Below are 17,482 nucleotides of genomic sequence, written 5' to 3' on the forward strand. Positions count from 1 at the left end.
TCTCCTGTTGCTTCTTCAAACCTCACTTCCCTTTGCGAAGAGCTCGCAAAGAGGAAGGCGCTGGCGACAGCACAGGGGTCTGCGAGGGGACCCAGAAGCCAGCTGACGCGGGCGACCCGGGAGCCCAGCCAGTTAGCCCCCCTCTGGGAGGCGGGAAAGCTGCAAGCCGCGCCCACCGCCCTGCCTCCAGCTCGCCACTCCCGGCTGCTAGGACTCTGCTCGTCCTCTTGGGATCTGCTCGGAGGGGACCCAACGCCTAGGTGAGCAGCAGGGGAGGTGGGCAAAGTTGGCGCCTTCTTCCGAGTGGAAGAGGCTTGGGTGGGGACCCGTCACTCTAGCGCCAGGTTCCTCCGAATCTTGTTTGTTTCAGTGGGTGTGTGCCCAGGTCCCTGCCTGGGCGGCGGGAAACGGATTTGGAGATGTAAACAAGTAGATGAGCTCCTGAAGGCTAAGGATCCCGGGATAGGGTTGCTGGTAATGGTGGTGGGCGATGTTGGTGGCTGGAAAATGCCTTTGAGGCTGCCCTGAGCTTGCAGCAGGGGCTTCAGAAGAAGGATAGAGGACCCCTTTAACAGGGGAGCTTCTCTTTGTTACTCGGAAGCTGGAGACCCCGCGGGGAATGGAGACAGGAGGACCCGGGAATGTGATGTGAATGTGGATACATGAGCCACACAAAATGGAATTTGCTGGCTTGGTGCTTGTGGGGTGTGGGCGTGGGCTGCAGGAGTGGAGAAGGGGCCCTGTAGACGGCGTTGAGGTTCTCGGGTGAGGGGATTCATCTGACTGCATGGCCTTCTTTTGGTCTGTCCAGCTCGATTTTCTTTCCAGAGCTGCTGGTACCCTATCCCCACCATTCCCCACTGGGGCTGGCATTGGCGGAGCCTCCTCTTTTTGTATCCGCCCAGGGCTTTCCTGTAGAGTTGGTTGAGAGCCTGGGTCTCTGGGCGCCTGCTCCCAGGAGCAGTCAGATTGGAAATACGGACCCACCCAAGCTGCTATCGACCTCCAGACACAGAGGTTGTGGTGGCTGGAGGCTTGGCCCCACCGATGTTCCCCCTGCTTTTATTCCCTTTGTCTAACCTGTCTTCCTGTGCTACTGGAACTGGGATTTCCACCTTTGTAGAGGGACCAGTTGGGCATCTCAGCCCTCTCAATGACCCTTGGCTCTGGTGTTCTGGCCGTCCTCATATTGTCGATGTATGAATGTGTGTGTATCTGTTTTCCAACTTGGCCTTTTGCACGTGACCTGTCTCATGGTTGCCATGGAAACCCCTCCACTTCAACCTCCCTCCGATTTTTCTGCCCATTCCTCACCTCCAATTGCCTCCCCTCCCCCCAGTATGGTTGCTTAGATACTGGTTACCCTTGGCTTTTTAAAGGAGGGCACCCCATATCTGGCTCCCATTCTAAACTGCCTGGCCCTTTTACCCATCCCATCACCACAAGCACCACAAACACACATGCTCACACATTACACACAATGGCGTCACAGCCTCACATGCCTGTCACTCCTCACAGCCCTTCAACATCATCGACACACATAGCATATACATTTATATCATATGTATACCAAGTAACGCAGCACATGAAATCACAACACATAAAACCAAAGACACCAAGTGCACGGCACACTGCGTAAACATCAAATACATCCCTAAACACCACATACACACCAACGATACCACACACATAACACCCACACCACCGCATCCCACATACACATTAACTATACCAAATGCATACCACTTACACTGAGCCCTCTCTGTGTGCATACAGAAACTCCACCTGTAACACAAACCATCATTTTACCACAAACACACACACACACACACACACACACACACACACACACAAATGCACGCACGTGCACGCACATGCAGAGAAAGAGGGAGAGAGAGAAGGAGAGAGATACAGAGAAACAGAAAGAAAGAGACAAAGAGAGGAAGAGAGATGGGACGAGAGAGACAGACACGGAGAGAAACAGAGAGAGGGAGAGAGACAGATACACAGAGAAAGAGAGACAGAGAGGGATGGAGAGAGAGGGAGGGAGGGAAAGAAAGAGAGAGAGAGAGAGAGAGAATAGCCAGTCAGGGTACTCAGCTGTGTGTGGAGTTCTGGTCTACCCCAGCCCTGGGTGGGGGTGGGGAGTTCCTGAAGCAGGAAACTGCTTGCCCTCCGGTCATTTCCATGTCTCTGGGGGAGTAAGCCAAGGGCTGCTGAATTGCCAGGACACTATCAAGACTTGTCCTCTGGTGGCTGGAACTTGAGGTAAGACTTTCCCCTGGGTTCCATTTGGCCTTTGGACTGATGGAGAACCCATTTTGTTCAGTTGTTGGATGGTTCTGAGCACCTACTGTGTATCAACTTCTGGGAGCATGACAGTGAGGAAGGAGACACAATTCCTCAGAGCCTGAGGAAGAATTAGGTCAGGACATGAGTGGGGAAACTGAGGCAAAGCCCCATAAGCAGCAGTGGTTGAAGCCTACCTCCTTAGGCAAGATTTTGGATGCCACACTGTTTCGTCTGTACCTCTTTCCTTGGCAGCTATCAACCCTTTGGAAATTGGATGTCCCTTCCAAAGTGATGGTCCCCTTGTAGGTGTGTCGGAGGATGTGGCAAGGAGAGGTGAGAAGGGCAATTTCATGGGTCTAGGAACTTCCCCCCCCACCCCCGAAGCCTTTGGGAAATCAACTCACATAGATACCTAGCTTCTCCACCACTGAGCGCTGTGTTTCCCAAGAGCAAATGCATTTACTCCACAGATATCCTGTTGGACACACCACAGGTCTCTTGGTGCAGCCTAAAAATGGCTTGGTCTGTGCTCAGGTAACCTGAGGCCTTCAAGATCCTAGGCATTTGTTTCCGCATTGGTCCACGGGGAATTTAGTCATGATTTCCAAGCTACATCCTCCCTTTAAAGGTGTTTGGATTCTAGAATCTTGAAAAAGATCACTTTTCTCTGTAGTTACCAATGTGTGTGTATGTGTGTGTGTGGAGAGGGGGGCGGGATGGGGTGGGATTTGGCTAAACTGAGCTGGAAAGGGACTGTCTGGCCACTCGGGACAAAGCTTTTCTTTCACCACTGACCAGGGAATGGCTGAGAAGCCAAGGTCAGCTATGCTTTTCAAGGGCTGGATGGGGTAGGGGCTTCCTGGACAAGAGTCACCTGTCTGTTCTGCTAAGACACACATGGGCCTGAAAGCCTGAAGGGGCCTAAAGGTCTGCCTCTGCAGTGTGAAGCCAGGACCAGCATTTAGTGGGTCTTTGAAGACCTCTGGGTAGTTTAGGGGAGTCAAGAACACCCCTCATCTTGGGTCTCTGTCCTTAAAACGAAGCCGGACCTCTCTGGTTTAGCGGCATCTTCTCTGTTTGAAAATGGAGCTGGAGAGGAATTCTGACCTGGGACATATAAAGCCAGCTTGGAAACAACATAGGAAAACATCTGTCACAAAGATGTCCGACTTGGGTGAGGGGGTGTGGAGGAAGAGGTCTGAGCCCCAGTGATTGAGTTGGGACTGTAAGAATGTCTCTGCCCAGTCAGGAACCATGATTTGGGTAGAAAGGGTCAGAGAGGAGACCGAGGAGTTCTATTTGAAGTCATGGTGACGTCCCTTTTCTCCACAGCTCGATAGGAAAGCCAGCCCTCGTTTTACTCACTGACCCTTTTAACAAATGCCAAGTCCCTCCTATATGGTAGGCCCTGTGGGTTTCTCAGAACCCTGTAGAGCTGTGGAGTCATGCTTTCTTACTCACTTCTGCAGAGGTAGAGCTAATGACTTGGCCTGCCCCTCCCCCACCTGCTTATCTCATCTATGCCTCCCTCAAGGAAGACCTGTAATGCTCCTGGGGGGGGTGGGGGTTGGGGGGGTGGTATTCTCAGGTGGATGACTTAGGGGGCTCTTCCTTCAGGAGGGCTCCCTGACTCACAGACAAGCACACACAATCTGTGAGCAATCCCTTCCTCACACATACACAACCCTCTGTCCCTGACACTTAGGCAGGTGCTTGCATGTTTCCACACGCCTTCTCTCTTTCCCCAGCAGCCGTCTCTCACCCCTCTGATGGCCTATTAACTTCTATCCTCTCAGCCGCTGTCATCTGCAGATCTCTCAGCTGCAGTCGGGTGTGTTGGTCTTACCCTTCGGGCCCTCCAGATGCCCACCCTAAGCCCTTGGGATTTTCTAGAACATTCGCTGTTCCTGTCTATGGAGTTGGGGGTGACGGCCTTTGCAGAACCATTCTGGGGCTTTCCTTTTCTTTAACTTTGTATGTCAAATGAGCTTGGGGATGGATGGGGCGAGCTCTGTAAAGCACTGGAACAATGTTGATGACCACTCCATCTTGCTGTCCTTAGGATGATGTCACTGTCACATCTCCTCTCTACTGACCATTCCTCCAAGACGCCCATCTAATTCCTACTTAGCATTTTAGCCACTCCCCCATTTTATCCCCCACCCCCTTAAAGGCAAGGTCACCTGGAGAAAGTTGGTGAGCTCACAGGGGGAGTCATCCTGTCCTTCTTTCCACCTAGCCCATTCCTAAGGTGGCCATTCCTTTCTTCCCATGTATGGTCTTGGAATGTCTCTTCCTTGGTAGTCTGCAAGCCATCAAAAGGCTGAAGTTAACAGAGAGAGCTGATTCACTGCTCCATTTTGGGGTTTGACGAGACCCAGATGGCAGAGATGAAGAAGTGAAGGCCTGGAGTTGGGGGAAGCGTGATGAAATGCCTCAAAAAGGCTTAACATATGCCATTGGGATTCTCAGGTGTTCTGAGCTTAGGGTGGATGACTTACTTAAAGAGACAGTGGTGTTGAAGGCACAAGGTAAGAAGGGAAGGGACAGTTTCCTAAAGCAGACAAATAGAGACAAGTCAAGAGTTCCTTAACCTCCCTGCACTCTGGGTATCTAGACCCAGGGGATCTTCTTTTCTCCCTCCCATATCTGGGAAAGAAGATGAATCCATGAAGACTGTAGGTGGAACCGTGAAGGCAGAGATGTGCTTCCAGAAGTGGGCAGCTAGCAGAGGGAGGACGGCAACGCCCTGGAATGTGATCTGCTTGTGAGAGAATGGCATGGGACTGGTCTCGGTTCCTGGCTTGGTGTAGACTTCAGGTCTGTCTTTGCTACTGGGACTGCTCTTCTGGCCTCTGTGAATGGGCATTTGTGTGTGTGTGTGTGTGTGAGAGAGAGAGAGAGAGAGAGAGAGAGAGAGAGAGAGAGAGAGAGAGAGAGAGAGAGAGAAACACGCCAGCCAGTCTGCGCCTGGACCCGGGAGGGAGTGATCTCTCTTGTGACTGGCCAAGTCACATTCAGCCCATGGCTTCTGTGTAATGCAACTGGTTACCCACACTTGCTGAAACTGGATGCAGTTGTCCAGGGACAAGAAGGGTCCCCAGACTGCTACTAGGTGGGCTGATAGGGCCTGGCTCCCTGATGCATGTTGGGCAGAGCATGTCAGGTGCCTGGGTGTGCGTTGGCTATAACATCTCTGTTCCTCTGAGCACTGAGTAGGCTGATACTGAAGACTGTCTCAGTTGATAGTGACAGTGATGTGGCCGTAACCTCCAGGCCCCTGCTGGTACGCCAGTATGGAGTTTCTCTAGGAAGACATGCAGAAATCAGGTGTGAGGGTTGTGATGTGTTTCTGTTTCTCAGGAGAAGCCTGGTTTCTCTGTCAGGTCTGCTCGTATTGTTCTTTGTGTGGTCAGTGTCTTCTCTCTCAGAAGTAACTCCAGGTTATAGGTAAAGGTTCCTAAAGTAACAAGTGCTGTGTGAGGCGGGACTTTGGCCACTGGCCTGCACAACCCAGTGGATTTGGGACTGGGCTCTTAGAGAAATCTTTTTTGAGTCTTGGGGACTTGGAGGTTCCCCTATTCCATGAAGGAAGCATGGTGGAAAAGAATTCCCAATCACTGGACCCTTGCCAGTCATGAAGACCCTAGTCATGAATGAAGTGAGGTGGTTCTTAGGCTGCCCAGTTGCTTTCTGGACACTACAAGGAATTGAAGACAAAATAACTCAAGCCACCAGGATACCAGGTCTATTGGAAAACCGCTACCCTCTACTCTCTCCTTCTCCTTGCCAGTTTTGAGTCCATCTCCTTATTGGCTCCGCTCTGGAGTGCTGGCACAGTGTGTGGGGGGTGGGGTGAGGTTGGGGGGTGGGCAGTCTGTGGACAGAACACTCATTTCAAGCCAGGGTCTTAAACTGAAGAATTGATGTTTAATTGTTTATTTAATGGGCATTTGAAATACAGACCAAGCAAATAGGCCACAGAACTATCAGTGGCCTCTGATCCCAACCCAAAACACTTGCTGTAAAAGGCTGCTTTAAAAGCCTTGGCTGGCTCTTGGCTCCATGGCAGTGAACCAGCTATGTCCTGCCTATTGCAGAAGCATGTGGCATGCGAACACCTGTGTTCTTCACTGTGCCAGGAAAGTGAGCTGACGGGCCAGGCATGAATAGGGATGGAGGACTGAGTTGATTATTCAATATTGAATATTCAAATTCAGTAAGGAACAGACTTTCTCTTTTGGAACAGTTTCAGATTTACAGAAAAATTGGGTGGACAGCACAGGCATCCCTACCTTCTTCATCTACCCAAAGCTTCTGTGTGCAAATAAAACACACTAAAAAAGCCAATAAAGATATTACTTTAGTGTGCCACAGTCTCTACTGCATTCCAGCTACTGTTGATACATTATAAACTAAAGTCGGCACTCTGTGCAGCTTTTACCCAATGTCCACTTTCTGTCCCAGGATTCACCTCCCCGGAGACCACATTGTATTTAGTTAAATCATGATTCCTTGGGCTCTCCTTGGCTGTAATAATGTATCTTTGTTTTGATGACTGTTGTATCTGTAAGGAGTGCAGGTCAGGTTACTATAGGATGTTCTGCTCTTGGGATTTAGCCAGTATCTTTTCATCATTAGACTGGGGCATGGGTTTGGAGAAGGAAGATCACAGAGGTAGGGAGTCACTGTCATCACGTCACGTCATGTCACAAACCCATTTGTGCTCCAGCAACAGTTCTGACGCCTGTTATTAGAGCTGTGCTCCCTGCACTCACAGCAGACATCCTAATACATCAGTCTATTCTTCCTAGCCATCTCACCATCCGAGTCTTGCAAGTCTGTGAATGAGAGGCAGGAGAAGGTTAAAGATGGAGACAGAAGCTGCAGAATGAGACAGGCTGTTGCACCAGCCCAATAGGTAATAGAATATGGGGGACAGGCTTAAAGGTACTTAATGTTGCTCTCAAGGTGACTTCGGCTGAGACATAGAACCAGACTGGAGTCAGCGAGAGAGTGGGCAGCCTGAGAACATGGTCAGATCATAGCTCCATCTGGCAGAGGCCATGCGTCTCTCTTGCTTGGTGCAGAGCTCTTGCTAATAGGGAGGTACCTGGAGGACAGTTAGGTGGCCATGGGTGTTGGAGTGATCAAGCTGATATTCTTTCTGAAAATCACAGCCTCTTCCATGATTCTCTGTGTCTCAGCCATACAGAAACCAATCTGACTGTACCCTGGGCTAAGGCATCAGCTGCTGTTGGCATCAGGAGGACTTCTCATTCACAAGTAGATGTATTGACTTAGCAAGTTTGATGTTGTGGGAGAAGACACCTTCATTTCAGCTCCATGTTCTAATTTTCTCACCAGAAGGAACACAAGGTGATCAGGAGTGTTGTGCTCCTATGGAAGAATATCAATTACTGGGCTGTTGCTTTTCTGGGCATCAGCTATGAGCCGAGTTCCAGCAAGCAGTAACCTCTACAACTTGTCAGAGACACGGCCCAGCCTCAGCTAAAGGATAAGAGTCTCTGACCTGATACATCAAACTCCTTGAGCCCAAGGAAATAGAAGGACCGGTGACACCAGAGGAATAGCCCCAGATCTTAGAGAAGGGAACGTGGCCTGACTTTAGGTACCTTAGGACCCAGTACTCCTGGGCACACATCGAAATGTTCCTTGCAGAAGCCTGACTTTCTGAAGGACTAGAGAGGTGTCTGAGGACCTCAAGGGTTGGGGCACTGCTGTGCCTAACCCTGCCTGGCTGCCAGGGAACGGTGTGAGATGCTTCTCCCGGGCACAGCAGCTGCCTGTTGACTTTCCCTGTGCAGGTTCTACTCTGGTATATTTTGTTTTCTCTGCTCTTTGGAGCATCACGGTAACCAGGGAGCCACGGGCAGGGCAGAGGTGGCTGGGCAGCCTGGTGTGACCCTGTGGGAAGGAGGAGGATGAGGAGACTTGGAGTTTCCTCATACTCCAATACTATTTTTCTCTGCAGTCTGCTTTTCCCTCTGCTTTCTGTCCACTTTCTGGCTCGGTTTCTGATGGGGACACTGTCCCTGGGCCAGCCTCAGTTCCATCTTTCCCTCCTTCCGCCTGCCTCTCCCACTTCACTCAGTGAGAGCGCCTCCTTGTTCCCGTGGGCATCCCCATTCCCTGGCTCCTCCTCTGGCAAACTCTTTCTTGCACTACCTGCTTGAGCCCTAGTGGCAGCTGCTATTCTTGGAGCAGAAAGTAGTTCCTGGGGAGCCAATGTCAGCTATGGGCTGAGCCCACACTGCCTGTGTCAGCGTAGGACACTGGAACCTTCTAGTGGCGATGGGACAATGCAAGGAAGAAGGGAGAGGTTCCAGGAAAAGTTGGAAAAGGAGGATGGGAGGAGAGCTAGGCTTACTAACAGTAATGAGCCCAACAGTGGGTGCGAAGGAGCAAGTACTCTGCCAGTTCTTTCTCATGCAACCCGTGATTCCAAGATTACTGAGTAGCTGAGGCCTCAAATTCACTGTGTAGCGGGGGATAACCTTGAACTCCTGATCTTTCTGCCTCCACTTCCTGGATGTTGGGATTGTAGGTGTGTGCCACCATGTCTGGCTCCATACCAATCTGTTTCCATTGCAAGTCGCTGAAATGAAACGTGTCCTCAACCAGACAAGGCAGGGATGTTGAACTGAAGAATTGTAGGCTCTGCTGTCTGGGGGACAGACGGCCCGACGCCCATCAGAACCTTTTCCCTGTTCATTCTTGTAACTTCTTTTTCCTGGTTAGCTACACACACACACACACACACACACACGCACACACGCACGCACGCACGCACGCACGCACGCACGCACGTTCACACCATACCTCCAGCCCTGCATCTCATCGCTGGGTTTTTCTGTCTCTTCTTTCCTTGATTCTGACATCTCAGGTAGCCAAGAAACACACTGAAGTCACCTACTCTTTCCTTTTGGCCACCAGTGAGACTGTAAGGGGCAGCCTTCAACAGATAAGTGGCTGAGGGCAAAGGAGGTCCGGACTCCCTCCCAGGAAGAGATAGCCGTGGTAAGAGTGGTCATGGAAGCAAGATAGCAACTGTGTCCGCTCAAAGGCCACGACATCCATTCTCATAGACCTGAGACCTCATCACTGTCATCTCTTCTCACAGTTGTAGGAGGAGAGGATCCCAGACCCTAGACCTCCAGTTGCTTTCTTGAGACATCCGCCCTGAGTGGCAGATACAGGAGAGCTGAGTGGTTTCCCATGGGGACTTGCGGGTCAGGGTGCTTGGGGCTGAATGTGACCTCGAAGGCTTTTGGAAAGTAACCAGACCTCTCACTCCTTAGTTGGGCTATTGTCTAATGGTAATACTGTCATGGTAGCCACTCCCAGGATTGTCGAAGGATTGTAGGCTTCGTAGAACCACCCCTGCATGGCACGGGCACCTGATAAATATTGCATATTGCTGTCACAGAACTCTGCTGAAAAAAAACAAACAAAACAAAACCCTTCCCACATGTTATCTCACTTGCCCTTTCGTACAGCCTTGAGAAGTGGACAGGACGGATCAGCTGACTCTGCACTGCCCACCCCCACGCTCCCACCCTCGCCTAATGAACTGCTTGGACCTGTAATCCGTCTTTGAAAACAAAAATCACCCTCCCTAGCAAACAGCTCTCGGTTCCCACTCAGGGTGAGTTGGCACTCATCCTGCATACCGCTGTCCCCATCTCCCTCTCCTGTGAATGTGGATGAAGCTGGGGCTGCTGGGAGCTTGGCTGGGAAAAGTGGGGCCCTTTCCTGTGGAGGTCATCGGATTCCCTCCCTGGGCAGTTAGGTCTCAGAGTCTTAGCCTGCTGGATAGGGGTAGAACAAGAAGAGTAGCACGCGGCAGGGGGATATGGGTCTTTCAGAGAGCCACAGGCAGGTAGCCCACTGTGGGCATAGGAACCCTCATGTGTGATCTGGGAACTGAAGTGTGGGGCTGGCTTCCCACAAGGGCAGCCTACTCATGACAGGGAGACTACTCTTTCTCCACTAATGGAGAGGCTGACAGGGCAAGATGGAAGTGTAAGAATCCAGCCCTCGCTCACTTTCTCTGCTCAGTTTCTCTCCCTGTAAAATGGGTATGAGGCTAACTCAGGGCCTTCAGAAGGCCTCTTCTCATCCCACAAGGGAGTGAGGGGAAGATGGGGACTGATCTTTGCCCTAACTCTGTTTTTACAGTGTGTGGGGGCTGGGCCGAGTGGCTGTCGAATAACATAGCTGTAAATAGTGCAAGGCCAAGATGCTGAAGAAAACAAACAAGCCAAGGGCTGAAACCATGGACACATATGCAAGTGGAGACTTGAAGTCCTTACATTCCTAAGACAGTAGAAGTCACCGTTAGGAAGGAACTGGGAAATGGCCCGCTCTGCATGTGTTGACCGGAACAAGGGTCTGTTCCTTTAAGGCCTTCTCAGCCTTGCTACCCTGTGGGAGTGAGCTAGGGGCTAAGTTGTATCTCTCAGAGGCCTTTCTGGACCAACTCCCTCTCTCCCTGTCCCAGAAGCCAGCAATACCCACTTTGTCTCCTTCCCCCCCTTTTCAGCTCTAACCCAAGCTCATTTTCCAGCTGAAGGAGCCTGTCAGCTGCCTCCCTTCTACCTCTCATTGCCCTGCCCTGGCGCCTGTCAGGCTGCCTCCAGGAACTATCCAGTACTGCCCAGCCTTTCCTGATACAAGGCTGGCTGTTCCCAACCTCAGTCCATCAAATCGGCTGGCAGGACCAGAGGCATGGGTCCTTGGACCAGGCCCTACCCACCCCTGACTGGCAGCTGAATCAGGGCCCTTTCTCATTGGACCTAGATTTTTCCAAAATTAAAGGCAGATGTTTGTTTCATTATATCCCAGCCTGGCCTGCTGAGATACCACATTCATCTGGGAACTTTACATCTTGGTTATGTGCTGTGCATGATACATCCTTTTTGCCACAGCCTCTCTGTTGAAAGACTGGAGATACGATAAGCTAAACCGTGTCCCATGGTCTCTAATAACAGCCTAGGCAACCCGTGAGGCTATCTCGTGCTCAGGCATTTGTAGCCCTTTGAAGGCTACCCCTTCTTGGCTATGTCTGCTTGTCATCTTACTGAGGTGTCCCAGCAGACTGTGATGATCCTAGGGTGCATTGTCTAGGCCGAGGTTGAGCCTTCAGGAAGGCAAGCAGGCCCCATGCAAGGGAAACGAGGGTCTGCAGGTAGGGTGAGGACATTTCGTGTCATTGGGAACTTTTGCCTAATAAAGAGAGATAGTTGTCAAATTATATCACAATAGTACCAGACATTCTGGTATACTTCAGAAGTAATACAGTGTGTTGCTGTATCATCAGCCAGTAGCTTCTCTTTCTCAACGCCTTTTACCCAGCAATTAAGTGAAATTATGTGACTCAGTATGGAGAGATAATCTCTGGAGGACTCTTCCGACTGCCTTCTCCGCACATGCAGTGGGTGACTGTGCAGACAGCAGGGTAGCGGGAGAGGGGACTAACACAGACCAGCTTCTGTCAGCTGCAGTGTGTGCTTGGGCACAGACAGAATGAACCATGGAAAGGAGGTGAGACACTTCCTCATGCTGTGGAAGATCTGACAGAATGGTCTAGAGCAGTGGTGACCAGAATAAGAAGTTCTGACAGAGTTCTCAGCTCCAGCAGCGATGATGTAATGGAGTCTTCAACTCCAACAGTGATGATGTAATGAGTTCTCAGCTCCAGCAGTGATGATGTAATGGAGTCGTCAACTCCAGCAGCGATGATGTAATAAAATCCCCAGCTCCAGCAGTGATGATGTAATGGAGTCTTCAACTCCAGCAGTGATGATGTAATGAGTTCTCAGCTCCAGCAGTGATGATGTAATGGAGTCTTCAACTCCAGCAGCGATGATGTAATGAAATCCCCAGCTCCAGCAGTGATGATGTAATAAAATCTCCAGCTCCAGCAGTGATGATGTAATGGAATCCCCAGCTCCAGCAGTGATGATGTAATGAGTTCTCAGCTCCAGCAGTGATGATGTAATGGAACCAGCTCCAGCAGCGATGACTTCTTAGGTTCCCTGTCCCAGCCAGGCTGGTCTTCAGGGCTGTAAGCAGGGTTCCAAGGTCACAAAACAAGACATTTTAATTGCATGTTGAGACTTCCAGAACAATCTGGAGCCTCCCTCCTGGCCCTATTCTCTTCTGTGTGGCTTATTCGCTTACCTGAATATTCCTCTCTCCTCCCATTGTACCCTAAACTCTGGAATGAGATTATTACGCTGCCTAATCTAAGTCCTTTATCCTCAGCTGAGCTTCAGGCTGCCCAGTTTCCACCCTGTAAGGAAGAAGAAAGGAATGCAGAGACTGGAAGGTCAGGAGAAACCAGGGTCTTACCACGGAGGGAGGAGAGGTCAGAATAGAATTCCTTGGTTAACAGAGACAAAGGCGTCTGTGTCCCCTCAAAGGCTCCGTGTATGTAGCTGGCCACTGCACTCCCAGACAGTGCCAGCTGTACCACCGATGTGATCTTTCAAAGTGGTCTGGGTGCCAAGAAGCAGCCTTGGAAGAGACTCGGCTGAGAGGAAACTGCTGGTGTAGACCAGGCCCCAGCAGCAGCTTGGAGGATAGAGACTCGGCTACTTCTCAAATTTATAACAGTGTTTCTTTCAGCACTTGGAAACTTGATCACAGATGTTTGCTTTAGAATACAAGGACAGGTCTTCACTCCGGAGCTTGGCATTCGCGAGTCTCCATGGTCTGATGCCAACCATCTTATCGGGATTCTCATTACCCACCCGTCATGCTTAACCGAGACTGGATTATTCACTGTTTTGGAAGGTGTCTGACACTAGACATGAAAACACTTGGTGGATTGCTGTCACAGTCCCCCCATGTCATACACGAGTGGACCCAACCTCATTCTGATGCTTTCTAGGGAGACCCTACAGGCAGCCGTGAGATTCAACTTAAATTGAACTTGGAATGAATGTTTGCCGTCCCTTCCTTCCATAGCTCCCCCTCACTGCTCTCTCCTCCCCACCCTTGTCTATCGGGATCCCATATGCTCTCAAGGTTTGGCTGAAATGTCAGCTCCTCCATGGTGGATTTCAGATCTCGTCGGACTCTCCTCCTTACTGATAATAGCAGGATCTTTGCTCTCAAACCCTGTGCCTCCTCGGTAGCTGAAGCACAATCTTGATCATTTATCTATTTCCTGCAGATCTAGCATTCATGTCCCTCTGAAGGATTTAACTGCGGAATTACCCTGAGCTGAGCATCTGTGGCACTGACTGCTGAAGGTTCTCAGGAGTGATGGAGTGGATGGATGGTCACTATACCTGATAGTCTGGAGTCCTTAATATGGATGGTTCTTTTCTTCTCTAGGAGGGGCTCTACCTGCCCAGTAACTCCCCTGCTGTGGGCCGAGAAGCCCAGACTGTCCATCCTCCTGGCGCCTAAGACCCAGTGTTCGCATGAAGGTCCCTAAAAATTGGTTTTTATCTTGTTTTACTTATGAGACAGGGTCTCTCTATGTATTCTGGCCTGGCCTAGAACTCATGGCAATCGTCTTGCCTGCTGAGGCTAGGATTGTACAAATGAGCCATATCTGAGGGCTTTTAATGTCAGTTCCATCCTCCTTCCAGACTACTTCTGAGTCTGGTCACCTCTGAAGTGATATAATTCAGTGATATAACTGAAGCCCAGATATAATTTAACTATGGAACTTGAGATGAAACTTGATCTGGAAGTAGCAATACATTTGACAGAAGGGAAGGAAGAAGGAAGGGAAGGCGGAAGATTTACACACAACAGGTACATATAACCTAGCTCCCTCCTTGAACAGTATATTTAAACAATGACTGTCTGAGGATCCCAGCTTTGTTGTCACAGGCTTGGCCTGCCGCACACAGAGGAAGAAAGATGCTCTCCTGTCAGTCAACTCCTCTCTACATACCAACAGTAACACCTAAAACTCAGGAGCCAAAGTAAATCTTCCAACTAAAATCCTATGAAATCAAAGTAGCACGATTCTGTAAAGTGTGAACTAAATTGAAACAGAGCTTCTGAGAGTGAACACCAGTAGGCAGCGATGCCTACTGGAGGCCAGTAAGCACTGAACCATCTGCATTAGGAGACAGGCCCATGACTTCTTCCTTAAGCTGAGGACCCTTGAGAGAGGCTGATCTGGTCTTATGTTGGTATTGGCCACTCTCGGTCCCCACGGAAAAAGAAAAGCAAGGCCTCAGAATTTTCCAGAGATGAAAACAAATTGGCGCTCACAGTCAAAGACTACTAAACCAAGGTAGTATGTGTGTGTGTGCATGCATCCATGTGTGCATGGTGTGTGTGTGTGTGTGTGTGTGTGTGTGTGTGTGAATTAGGAGGGAACCAAGAAAAACCAAATCACTGTTGAAAAACCACTGATGCCACGAATCAATTTATGCTCCCAGGAATTCAGGATTTTGAAGGAAGGTTGAGCAATGGCAGTGGTATCAGACTCTTAATCCCAGCACTTGGGAGGCAGAGGCAGGCAAGTCTCTGTGAGTTCAAAGCCAGCCTGGTCTACAGAGTGAGTTCCAGGACAGCCAAGGCTACACAGAGAGACCCTGTCTCAAAAAACAACAAAAAAAACAAAACAAAAACAAAAAAACAAAAAACCAAAGAAAGAAAGAAAGAAACAAACAAACAAAAGCCAAGAATTCAGGATTCTGAAATTAAGAGATACGGAAAATAAAATAACTGTGAAGAAAATGTTGAAAGGAAACAATGAGATCATACAAACGAGTGGGTAAGACTGATGAAATGACCAAGCTGCTAGAGAAAGAACCAGCTAGAACATACAGAACTAATATGATCATTGAAATAGGAAATTAAGTGGATGAACGAAGCAGCAGATTAAACACAGTTAGAGGGAGAAAAGAGAAATTACCCAGCGTGTAGCACAGAAAAGCAAGGAAGTCGAACAGCTGAATGAACAGCCTGATGACTTGTGGAACATAATAAAGATGCCCAGTACACTTCCAAGCCATAGTCTAGGAAGAGAGAGTAGGGTGCATGCAATAGAGGAACATACATCATTTACTAATTTGTGATTAATGTAAAGCAAGTGTCTTAAAAGCCCAGTGTTAAAGCAGACTCTTTAAAACCTTAGAACTCCATTCAAAGCCAGTAAAAAATAATTGAAAACAAATTTGCGTACATCTGTGTGCACATGTATGTCTAATCATTGTTTCTCTACCGCATTTCACTGACTCGGTGCACTAAAGCAAGAGATAGAAACAATCTGTGCTGATTAGAAAGTGGAGACCCCACCCAATCATTTATAGAGAAAACCCAAAGGCGTACAGGTAAATCATTAGAACTGAGAGAGATCTTAAGATTACTGTATTTAAGACTGATAAGCTGGGCAGTGGTGGCACACGCCTTTAATCCCAGCACTTGGGAGGCAGAGGCAGGCAGATTTCTGAGTTCGAGGCCAGCCTGGTCTACAGAGTGAGTTCCAGGACAGCCAGGGCTACACAGAGAAACCCTGTCTCGAAAAACAAAAAAAACAAAAACAAAAACAAAAACCCCAAAAACAACAACAAAAAAAACCCGATAGATAAAAACCAATTGTTTTGCCCCCATGCTACATGATACACTAATATTTAAAATAACAATATAATTTACAATGTACCAATGGATCAAACAGTTATGTGAAGGTATCATGACATCTCACAAGAGACTATAGACAAGGCACTGAGAAATTAAAAGCTTTATGATTCTTGAGGAATTGGAATCGGGAACATGCCAGTTTCACCCAATCCCCGCCCCTCCTCTCCCCCCGCCCCCCCCCATAGGTTCATGACAATTGTTATGAAAATTCCAAAGTCTTAAGTGATGTTGAGCAACAGACTCCTGTGTTTGAGTTTATGTCCAGAAGAGCGACACACTCTTAAAGGATGCAGAGAAGGAGGAGATGGAAGTCTCTCTTACGACACAGCAAGATTATTAAAAAGATGTAATAACAGAGATACAGGATTTAATGAGTTACCATAGTCCACAGGGAATACATCCCAAGACCATGTAGATGATTGACATCTGAAGCCAACTAGGATTCAACACTAAGTGTGCTCTTTTCTCTATAATATTTATTTATGATAATATTTTAATGTGTAAGCTAGGCACATTAAGAGCTTAATAGCAACATGTAAAGCAATTACATAAAAACATACTATAAGAACAATTCTTAAATATGGTTTTTCCCCGGTGTATCTTATTTTATTTTCTTGCTTGAAACACCTTACAGCTTTTTTTTTTTTTTTTTTTTTTTTTTTTTGCTTGAGTCTGTGTCTGTTATGTTAGAGAGGGTTACTTAAACACAGGGACAGTGATACAGAGCAGTTGTGCCGAAAGAGGGAGAGAGAGAGGGAGGGAGGGAGAGAGAGAGAGAGAGAGAGAGAGAGAGAGAATCCCCTTAAGTGACTGATGGGCAGGTAGAGGTAGCACATACAATATGGATGGATACATTAGAAGGATAATTCACGTTCTGTGACAGGATGGTAGAATTGAGATTTTGACCATGATTTGTAGAATGATGTGCTATAAACTATATGAATAATTTATTTCTGGAACTTCTCATTTAGTAATTTTGGACCACAGTTGACAAAAAGCAATTGAATTCATAGAAAGTAAGGAGAGTATTATAGAGACAAATTAACCAATATATCTATATCCAAAGATGAAGCTGGGAAATAACCACACAGCCAAGTAGAAACCAGAGTTGTGGTGGTGGTGGCGTGGAACACCACAAGAAAAGTGGCTGGCTGTTCCAAATGGTTCTGGGTCGTCTGGTTATCAGAATGGGAGAAAAGTAAGGATCAGACCCCTATGTCATACTTCATTTGGGTGGAAGACAAATTTAAGTGTGGCTGGACTCAGTGGTGCATGCCTGTGGCTCCAGCCACGCCTCCAGATAGATGCTGAGAGTCTCTAAGATCCAGATGCTTAAGACCACTCTGTGAGAAGAAATAACAAACAAACAAAACCACAAACAAACCTTTAATGTGGCCGGACAGAAATGTCTTAAATAAGACACATGGATCATCACATGCAGTCATATTAGAACTGAGAAATTCTGTGCACCGTAGGGTGATTTTTAAAAGTAAAGACATAGCCAGCAAGAATGACAGTTCAGGTGCTTGAGTTGCCCACCACCAGGCCTGAC

The 17,482-nt window shown here is 48.6% G+C and overlaps 1 protein-coding gene across 4 annotated transcripts in view; it reads left to right on the top strand.

Moving 5' to 3' along the window:
• Window positions 1-17,482, top strand: part of Fxyd6 (FXYD domain containing ion transport regulator 6) — a 26,100-nt gene continuing 8,618 nt past the window's right edge. Inside the window, exons 1-2 of one of the 4 annotated variants that reach the window (XM_076924977.1) lie at window positions 5-260; window positions 9,813-9,961. The gene's annotated coding sequence lies outside the window, so the exon portion shown is untranslated. Of the gene's footprint in view, window positions 261-9,812; window positions 9,962-17,482 lie in introns of all 4 variants that reach the window. The other 3 variants (XM_076924979.1, XM_076924978.1, XM_076924976.1) reach the window with 3 other exon arrangements.

The sequence above is a fragment of the Arvicanthis niloticus genome, chromosome 26, assembly GCF_011762505.2.
Source record: "Arvicanthis niloticus isolate mArvNil1 chromosome 26, mArvNil1.pat.X, whole genome shotgun sequence".
Classification (NCBI taxonomy): Eukaryota; Metazoa; Chordata; class Mammalia; order Rodentia; family Muridae; genus Arvicanthis; species Arvicanthis niloticus.